Below are 10,318 nucleotides of genomic sequence, written 5' to 3'. Positions count from 1 at the left end.
GTTTTTTATTTTAAATATTTATCTCTTTAGTAAATTTCTTCTTGAATTGTTTTTCTGATTTCTTTGTATTTGTTTTCAACTTTCTCTTAGAGCTCATTAAGCTTCTTTAAAATCAATATTTTGACTTCTTTATCTGGTATTTCAAAGATTTCATTTTGGTTAAGATCCATTGTGGGAGAGTTAGTGTAATCTTTTGGGGATCCTGTAACCCTCTGTTTTTTCACCAGAGTTTCACAGAGTTTCTTCTTATCTGCATAAACTACCTCTTCTTTTGTTTTTGAATTTATTTGCATTTGGACAGGATTTTTTCCCCTTCAGGATGTAACTATAATGTATGTTTCACAGAGTTTCTTCTTATCTGCATAAACTACCTCCTCTTTTGTTTTTGAATTTATTTGCATTTGGACAGGATTTTTTCCCCTTCAGGATGTAACTATAATGTATGTTGTATATTATAATGTATGTTGTATATACATTATAGTTACATCCTGAAGGGAGAAAAATAGTCTTTTGGCTTTGGTTCTGGGTGCTTTCACTGGCAATGACTCTATATGAGTTCCTTAGTTATAGGTAGCCTTTGTACTAGGCATGTGAGCAAGTTCATTGTCTCCTATGGTGCCAATATGGCAGAGGTCTCAGGAAGCCAGCACTGTGCACTTGTGCCAGCAGATTGTGTATTAGGTTGTGCAGTTCCATCTCCAGGCCAGCAGGTAGTACTTACTTACTGGTAAGAGCCAGCTGAAGCAGAAGCTGATAGGTATATGCTTGATCTTTGTTTACCAGGAGAGGTTCTCCATTGTTCCAGGCAATGGGCTGATCTATGGAATGCACAGTGGCCTGAGCTCCCTCAGCACCTAAGTGAGAGACAATGCTGTGTGGAGTTGGACTGCCAAGCCCACCCTTGGATACCCCAATGGCAGGCACAAACGAGCCCTAACAGGGGTGGCAAGGGAAGCTCCTGGTGAAATGTGCTGAGGTCTCCCCAGTGAGGAGAGGGAGCTTCCTCAGCTCCATGGCCTGGGCAGGCAGAAACACAGTCTTCTTCCCTGTCACATTCCTGGCCCAGCTCTCAGGACACTCAGATTGTACAGACACCACTGCCTATCTCCAAGCTCCAATTTAGCCAACAGCCATTAAAAAAGAAAGAAAAAGAAAAAAAAATGGTTGCCCCATGGCTCTCCACTAAAATGTCTGTGGTGCAGAACCTCCTCCCTCAGCCCTGTTCTATGCAACAGGAACACTGCCACTCCATGACAGAAGGGGAGGCACCTTACCTTTCCTGCAAGCCCCAGCCTGGTAGGCACATAGCCAGCAGGGATGCAGTAATTCCCAATAGCCCTAGAATGGCTGTCCTCCATTGTACCCCTAGAATGGCTGTTCTTTATTCTAGCAAGATTACACATGCTGTAGCCTTCAGGAAGAGCAGCCTGTATCCACAACAGTGGGTGGGGTAGGGAGATGAGTAGTCCCCCTCTCCATTCCTGTGCCTCAGCAGTGAGGCTGCCTGACTGCCGGGGTGGAACCATAATCTTCCCCATAGGGCTGAACACAACACCCACATCTCCTCTGGAAGCAGTGCAGTTACTCTCAGTCCATAAGCGGGAAGCTCTTGAGCACCAGAAAGCACACACTCTGGGTTCCTTTGTGCAAAGGGGTGCTCCCTTGGTGCACTGCACTCTCTTTTCCTTTAGGAGCAGCACTCCCTGAGGGCTGGAACAAGAGGAATACTGCAGCTCTCTTGGAGTCACCCAGCCCTATGTGGCTGCTGCAATTTTAGCAGATGCTGGGGAATGCCTGTGAGGGATTGGCAATGTGGAAACACAAGGGCTGAGATTTCTTGGGCAGAACTCAGTCATTCAATGGATGCAGCCCAAGAATCGTGCCTGCCACTGCAGTTTGGGTAGAGGAGGAGGACAAGCAACCCTGTACACTCTGGTATACTAGTGCAATGCCCTCAAGAAGTCCCCAAATCACTGCCACACCAGTGTTTGGGTTCATGAGGACAGAGGAGCTCTCTGACATTTCAGATGCCAAGGATCTGCCACCAGGGCAAAGAGAAACAAAAACACTCCCACAAATCCTTTTCATGAAATACCAAGCCCCTCTGGGTTTCATCTCTGACAACCTCTTGCTTCCTTCTTTTCCTGTGCCCTAGTTTCTTCTGGTGAGTTCTCCTCTAGGCTCCAGCACTTTCCTCTTGAAATTCTATGCAAAATCATTCAACTGTAACTTTGAGTCTTCTTTCTTTTTCTTTATTTTATTTTAACTTAATTTATTTTATTTTATTTATTTTATTTTATTTTTTTGAGATGGAGTCTCACTTTGTCACCCAGGCTGGAATGCAGTGGCACCATCTCAGCTCACTACAACCTCTGCCTCCTGTGTTCAAGCGATTCGCCTGCCTCAGCCTCCCGAGTAGCTGTGACACAGGTGCCTGCCACCATGCCTGGCTAATTTTTGTATTTTCAGTAGAGGCAGGGTTTCACCATGTTGGCCAGGCTGGTCTCGAACTCCTGACCTCAAATAATCCACCCACCTCGGCCTCCCAAAGTGCTGGGATTACAGGCGTGAGCCACCCCAAGTCTTCTTTCTAAGGAGAACTGGCATCCATTGTCTCCAGTTAGCCATACTGGGGAAAAAAAAAAAAAAACCTAACTTGCTACTCATTTAGGGCTTTTTATTTCATAAGAATCTTAGATGTGTTAGATCTGTGAATATATGTTAATCTTCAATTAGCGAGGTCTATATTAATTAAAGTTTTACCTCAGCCAACTGGTTTCTTATTTGTAACCAATTAACCACCATGAGTGTATTTACATAGAAAATTGTTTGGGTAGAGAAAAGAAAGGTTCAATTCAACACAGCTAGCTGCTAAGCATAACGATTGGGTGTTTAGCTAAATTCAACGTTTCATTTTAAAAGATGCATAGTTTTGAAAAAATAAGAGATGAAAATTACCAATAGTAGTTCCATCCAAACACAACCTATGCTAGCACTACTTTTTCTAGGTATGTGTATTTAATTTTTACATAATTGCAGTTCTACCACACAAATTTTATATCAGCCTTTTTGTAGTTTTATTACATCATATAAATGTTCTACATTGCCATCTAATTTTGACAAGCATCATTTTATTGGCTGCATAATGTTTCTTTCAGTAAAAGTGTCAAAATTTGCTTTATCTAAATATTCAACAAAAGAAAACTAATTGTTACTAATTATTTTGTTATGGCAAATAACATTGCAATAAAGAGCTTTGCGCATAAGCCTCAGTATTTAAGACTCAGCATAAATTCACTGAAGTAAACTTATTGAGTCAAAGCAATGTAAACAGCTTTATGGTATTTGATTCATATTGCCAAATTGTTTCTCAAAAGTTTTCCTATGCCCTTAGATGACTTTTTACCAATTTGATTCTACAGAGTGCTTACCATATACCCAATACTGTGCTAGATACAGAATATACAATGATTTAAAGACATGCCAATATTTCAAAAGGCTTCTTTTAAGTTTTGCAGATTCTGAATGTAGTTTTTCACAGATACATAAAGGTGAGATAGCTTTGATTTCAAAACATTCATTGAATAAAATTGTTTTAGCACAACAAAAGACAGTTGAAGAGCTCAAAGAACAATTACTTCATAAAGACACCAAGGCTCCTTTCTTTGAGGTTCATAATGGAAATACCAGTTGCATCTGATACGTGCATCACTGCTTTTATGGTCTTACTTTTCCATTTCACCTAAATAATTTCATTTAATTTCTTGTGACATTCAATGTATAAGAGAAAGAGAAAAAAGAAAATTTACCCTTGGCAAGTCCTAAAATGGAAATAATGTTTATCTTAGTATGTGTCTTTTGCATTACATTTGGCTATACTAAATGAAACCTTTAACTAAGTTATAATTAGTTCACCAAGATAGGATAATTATTTTAGTAGCTGTGAGATGTCAGGGAATTTGCATTTTAAGACACTCCACTTCTTGCCAATCCTTTACTATTGGTGTATGCTCTCATTTCATGAAATTACACAAAAGGTATTTTGCTTCACTGTGGCTTCATTAACAGAGAACATACCTGAGATAGCTGCCTAATGGTAGGCACATTAACTGTACAGCCCCTATACTTTGTTCATCTGTGCTAGTCTCAAGTCAGTGTCATTCAAAGGTCCCAGACAGACTTTCTTGTTCAACTGTGTCTAAGAGGATGTCCTTAAAGTTGAAATTATGTAAATTGAAGATACTTCATGTACAAATGAACAATCTGTGGCAGCACACCTGAAACCATTTATTAGATTATATATTTGCTTTCGTAATAAAAAACAATTGCTGCCTTGTGGCCCCTTTATGCTTGTGTCACTAAGGGACTATTGCATGTGAGAGCTAATTAAACAGGGCTGAAATGACCTGCTACTTTCTTAGCCATTTCTGTTTAATCATGAGAATGCAACCACCTTGAACATCAGCTGCATTTGCATACTAATTATGTCTGGAAATTCAGATTCTCTATACCTTTGGTGCCACTATCATTTTCACATATTTTATTGTTTTAAAATAATTCATCTGAAGCAAGAAAGTTTATTTTTCACAGTAGTCTCTAGGCTTATATTTTAATTGAGAATACATGTTGTAATGACCATACTAAAAGTCCTGACCTCCTCACTATGTTATAAAGTATCACACTCAGGGGTAAGTGAGGTCTCCATCCACACCACCCCTTCTTGCTTAAGAGTAGAAAAGACCTCTGCAGTCGTGGGGAAGGAACTTGTGATATCAAGCCTTAGAAAAACACAAAGCAATTTGCTGAAAGAAAAGAACTCTGACCAAAATGTGAGTTTTAATCTTCCACAGTGGACAGTTTTCAGCAACCACTGGACCTAAGTTCTCTGTCTAAGAAGATCATTTCATCCAAGGCTAGGATTTCAGCCTCACAAAACAAGAGCAACAAGGCAGATGAAACCTGTAATAAAGGAGGAGGGTGCACTCGGCTTTGAGTCCAACGCAACTTCCAAGCTTATCTCACAATGAGTTGATGAGGTTGATTGGCACAGCCCTGGTAATGAGAATTCATATATGGAAATGCTGCTGTCAAGCTCTGAACTAGCAGCAGAATGTGCCGCTGTAATTATTTACTGAGAATGTTCCACTGTAATTATTTACTGAGAATATTCTCCCTCTATTGCCCCTCTCTTCCAGCCATAGGGAATGTAAGAAGAATATGAAAGAGCTACAGAACAGCAATGCCGCCTCGAAGCATATGGTTGTATTCAGTCAATAAATATTTTCCCATTTACATTCAGTCATTCTTGAGGAAACAATGTCTTTCTGTGTGCCTTTGTAAAGTCATCTTAATTCATTCCGACTTCATTTTCTTCATTCAGCCATCTTAATTCTCTTCACCATAGCCAGCATCTATTTTCATAATTGCCCCCAGGAAAAGAGTTAAGGAAAACTAAACCAAAAGAAATTTTGTGGAGAAAAGTCAGAACCTCAAAATTAGTGAAAAGTTTCTGCTTCAGAAATATTTTAACTACATGAAGAAAATAACACATGTAGAACTAATTTGTCTGTCTTAAGCTTCCTGCTGCATTTATAAACAAGCAAATGATACATTTAATTAAGTTGAACTATGAAATACTATGACACTATTATTAACCCATTGTACCCAGATCAGTTTAGACCTGATCAAAACACTTTGCGGACAGTAATTATGTTAACAATCATTTAGATTAACATATCTTTTTAAATAAAAGTTCAAACTAATTTGCGTTCATTTATAGTTGGAAACCTAAGGCAAAGAGTGCTAAGTAATATTTCTGAAATCATTTGAGGTGAGAGGGTTAGAACCAAAGTTGGGATGTGACCTGTATCCAGTTTTATCTTACATCTACTTAATCTATTAATAATAATCAGTCCACTATAATATGATGAGAGGACTTAGTGTGGTTTTTACTATTAACTCAAAAGCCAACTTTCCTTTGCTAACACTACCAGACGACTGCTGGTTCTGGGCCATTTCTAACATCTGTTTTCATAACTGATCTCAGAATAGCTGGTCAGATCCTTCAACTCTGTGCTAGAAATGGAGGAACCTATCTTAGGGTTTCTATTTTTCATTAAGAAAAAAAAGGTGTAACGTCTTGAACTCCTCAAAGAACTGGAGTTGTTTATTGATAGTGTCATTTTAAATGCCCGTGACTAAAGTCTAAGTTTAGTAGTAAGTAGCTTATTTAACAGTGTGTTACGTATCTAAAGACAGGACATTGCTTAATGGGTGTAACTGGACACAACGGGAAAATCTCTTCAAAACCACCCCCCTCAAAAATATCACTCCCCCCACCCCACTATCAAAACACTGAAATTTCACCTCCAGATTTGCAGTCTTTTCAGCCTCTGGAGATATAAGATTCTGAAACACCCCCTTTTCAATAATTTCCCTGCCTTCTTTCTATTGGATCTGATCCTATTATCAAAACATCAGTCCCTCAGCCTCTGCCATTTTGTCCGATTCTTCAGGCTATTCCAGGCGTCAATAGGCTCACATAAATCCTAAGTCCTATAGTTTGCCACTGAACCACTCTCAACAGTCTTCTTGATGGTACAGTAGCAATCTTGCTCTTTGACCTCTGTGCCATTGGCTTTGTTAATCTCACTCTAGGAAAACTTAGCTTTCGCTTTTTCTACTCTCATTCCTGAGCCTACAAGTTTTATTAGAGAAACTCAAACGGAGTGTTTCCACAAAACAAGTTCCTGCACTATAAAGTTAGCTAGGCCCTACAAGCTATTCCATAGTCATATTTATATCTGATTCCCTAAACTAGTCCCCTAGCCAGATTTCCAAAACTTCCCTCTACCGTTGAGCCTGCAGTATGATTTCCCTTCATTCACAGAAGCAGTGATAAGAATGTAGTTAAGAGCAGAAGCTGTAAGGCTTGCACAGAACTTCATTCTGCACAGAACAGCTCTGCCACTTACTAATTTTGTTACGTTGGCAAATTGTTCAATCTCAAATATTACTCCCTTTTGTGGTTTTCTTGCCTATAAAATAAAAATAATAATAGCCAAGTCTGCCTCGAAGAGCTAAAGTTTTTAACGAGGTATCTGCTACAAAAGATGCTGAATAAATGCTAACTCCTAAGATGGCTATAGCAACTACCACTGTTACTATTATCACCTCCTTCTACTTACTGAGAAAATAGAAGTCATTTGACTTCATTTGAAGTTTCTTCTTTCTACTTCAAAGTTTCTCTGAGTTTATCCAAACACTCACTCTCTTTGTTTCAGAGAGAGTAAAATGAATTCATGTCTTTGCTAATGTTATTTCTATCTACCTATGACTTTAACTCCATTTACAATCAATTTCCATAAGACCTTCCCAAAATGAAAAAGCAGCCTATGGATTGGGAGAAAATATTTTCAAACCATGTATCTTGTAAAGGGTTAATGTCCAAAATATGCTAGGGACTCACAAAATTCACTGGCAAAGAAACCAAACCAAATCAAACAATGAAAAAAACCACAACCCTATTTCATTTTATTATTTTATTTTATTTTATTTTATTTTTACTGAAGCACACTTTTATTTAGAAAAAGATAGAAACAATCTAAATGATTATTAAAGTTTATAACATGCAGCTATTTAAAGTAAAAGTTTTCAAAGACTAGTAGTGACTTGGAAAGATGACACAATGTTATATTAAAAATTTTACAAACAATATGATCTCAATTTTGAAACACATAGGTACATAAATAACGTACAAACAAAAAATTGAAAAAAAAATGTGAATATGCCAGCGATTTTATTTCTGGGTGACTTTTATTTTCTTCATCATACTTCCATCGTTTTAAATGTTCTAAAATAACTATGTACTACTGGGATAGGAGACAATTAGGGCCTGGTTCATCAAATAGAGAGAGAGGGAATCAGAAGAAGGATAGAGGAGGGCAATGTTCACAGGCACAACCACAGGATAGCACCCACACTGCCTCTGCAGCTAATAGGAAGATATGTGGTTAACAACTTCCCCTTGTGCCAGGATGTTGCTCAGAAGGGACTGTCCCAACTTAGGCTCAGGTGCAATAAATCACTTTAAATGTCCTTAATTTAGCCCAGCTCATTATAATGTCATTAACATAACATTAGCATTGTGGTTTTAGCCACCCCCTGCCCATGGGTTTCACTTAAGCACTCATGAGTAATAACCCAGAAGGAGTCCTTCTGGTCAACCCCAGGCATGTGCAAATGCAATACTCTTAAGAGGGAATTTTACCCCTCCCATTTGGACAGAACCCACAGAAGACTCCTTTGTCTTTGCCACATAAAAGACTCAGAACTCAGCCCCATTTCTGGCAACCTGCATTCAGGTCCTTTCTCTTTGCTGAGAGCTTCCCTTTTGCCTAGTAAATCATATTCTGTTCACTCTCTGGTGTCCACATGCCTTATTCTTCTTGGTCGTGGGACAAGAACTCAGACTTAGCTGAACTAGGGACTAAGCAGACTGCAACATTACTTTTTAAATTTAAAAACAGAAGAACATTATTTTGAAAGAAATCTTTAACTGAAATAATAAAAAGAAATTGAAGCAAAATGAGTATTTCATCTTTTAAATTTGTTATGAAATAGCATACTAGGCTGTCCAGCCAGGATGCTTATACTCTCTCTTTGGTATGCAATTTAAGCCCCACTTTTAGGAAGCACTACATGACTACTATATAACCACACCTCACAAGCAGATTTGGATCTCTTCCCCACTGCACATCCCAACATCTGGTGCACAAGCACCCCGGTCCCCACTGCTACATGCCTCATCACATTGCATATGGGTTGTGCAGGTCTGGTACTTGGATTCTTTTTCCAACTTTTATTTTAAGTTCAGAGGCACATGTGCAGGATATTCAGGTTTGTTGTATAGGTAAACATGTGGCATGGTGGTTTGCTGCATAGATCATCCCATCACCTAGGTAGTAAGCCCAGCATTCATTAGCTATTTTTCTTGATGCTCTCCCTCCTCCCACCTTCCAACAGTCCCCCATGTGTGTTGTTCCCCAACATGTATCCATGTGTTCTCATCATTCAGCACCCACTTATAAGTGAGAACATGTGGTATTTGGTTTTCTGTTGCTGAATTAGTTTGCTGAGGATAATGGATTCCAGCTCTATCCATGTCCCTGCAAAGGACATGATTTTGTTCCTTTTTATGGCTGCGTAATATTCCATGGTGTATATGTACCACATTTTCTTTATCCAGTCTATATCATTGATAGGCATTTACATTGATTCTATGTCTTTGTTATAACACAACCCAATTTTTAAATGGGCAAAGGACCCAAGTAGTTAATTTTCCAAATAAGACATAAAAATGGCCAACAGCTATGAAAAGGAGTTCTAATCATCACGGGAATGTGAATCAAAACCACAATGAGCTATTACCTCACACTTGTTAGGATGGCAATTATCAAAGACAAGAGATAAGTGTTGGCGAGGTTGTGGAGAAAAGGGAAACTTTGAACATTGTTGGTGGAAATATAAATTACTACGGCTATTTTGGAAAACAGTATGGAAGTTCTTCAAAAAATTAAAAATAGAATTACCATACTATCCAGTAATTCCTTTGCTGGGTGCATGCCCAAAAAATGAAATAAGCACCCCATAGATATCTGTCTTCCATACTGATTACAGCATTATTCACAAGAGCCAAGACGTGGGAACAACTCAGATATCCATCGACTATTTTCACATTTCCATCATTAAGTATAATGCTTATTTTAGCTTTTTTCACTTGTTTGTTTTCTTCTTGTAAAGAAGTAACAACTTCTTTTTCAAGTAAAGAAATTTTCAAGTAAAGAAAATTTCTAATTCTAATTTGTTGAGTTTTTAATCATGAATAAACATAGAAATTTATTGTTTCTTCTATGTGTATTGAGATTGCCAAATAGTTTTTCTCCTTTGATTCATTAATGTGATAAATTGCCTTAATCAATATTCAAATATTAAGCCAACCCTACATTCCTGAGATAAATCAAACTGGGTCATACATTGCATATACATTGCTGGATTCTATATGCTACTATTTTTTTTCTAATTGTTACACTCATATTCATAAGCAAGCTCAGACCATAAATTTTTTCTCATACTCGTTTTGTCAAGTTTTATAAGAGTCGTAGGAAAATGGAATTACATTTTGCTTGAATGTTTGATAGTACCCACTGTTAAAGCCAGATAAAGATATTCATAGAAAGATATTTGACTACTCAATTTTTTAAGGTTATGATAATATTTAATTATCCTACCTCTTTTTGAGTTATAGTAAGTTACATGT

Source organism: Pan troglodytes, chromosome 5 (genome assembly GCF_028858775.2).
Source record: "Pan troglodytes isolate AG18354 chromosome 5, NHGRI_mPanTro3-v2.0_pri, whole genome shotgun sequence".
Lineage (NCBI taxonomy): Eukaryota > Metazoa > Chordata > Mammalia > Primates > Hominidae > Pan > Pan troglodytes.
The sequence above is the reverse complement of the archived record's forward strand: the minus strand, read 5'-3'. Positions refer to the sequence as shown.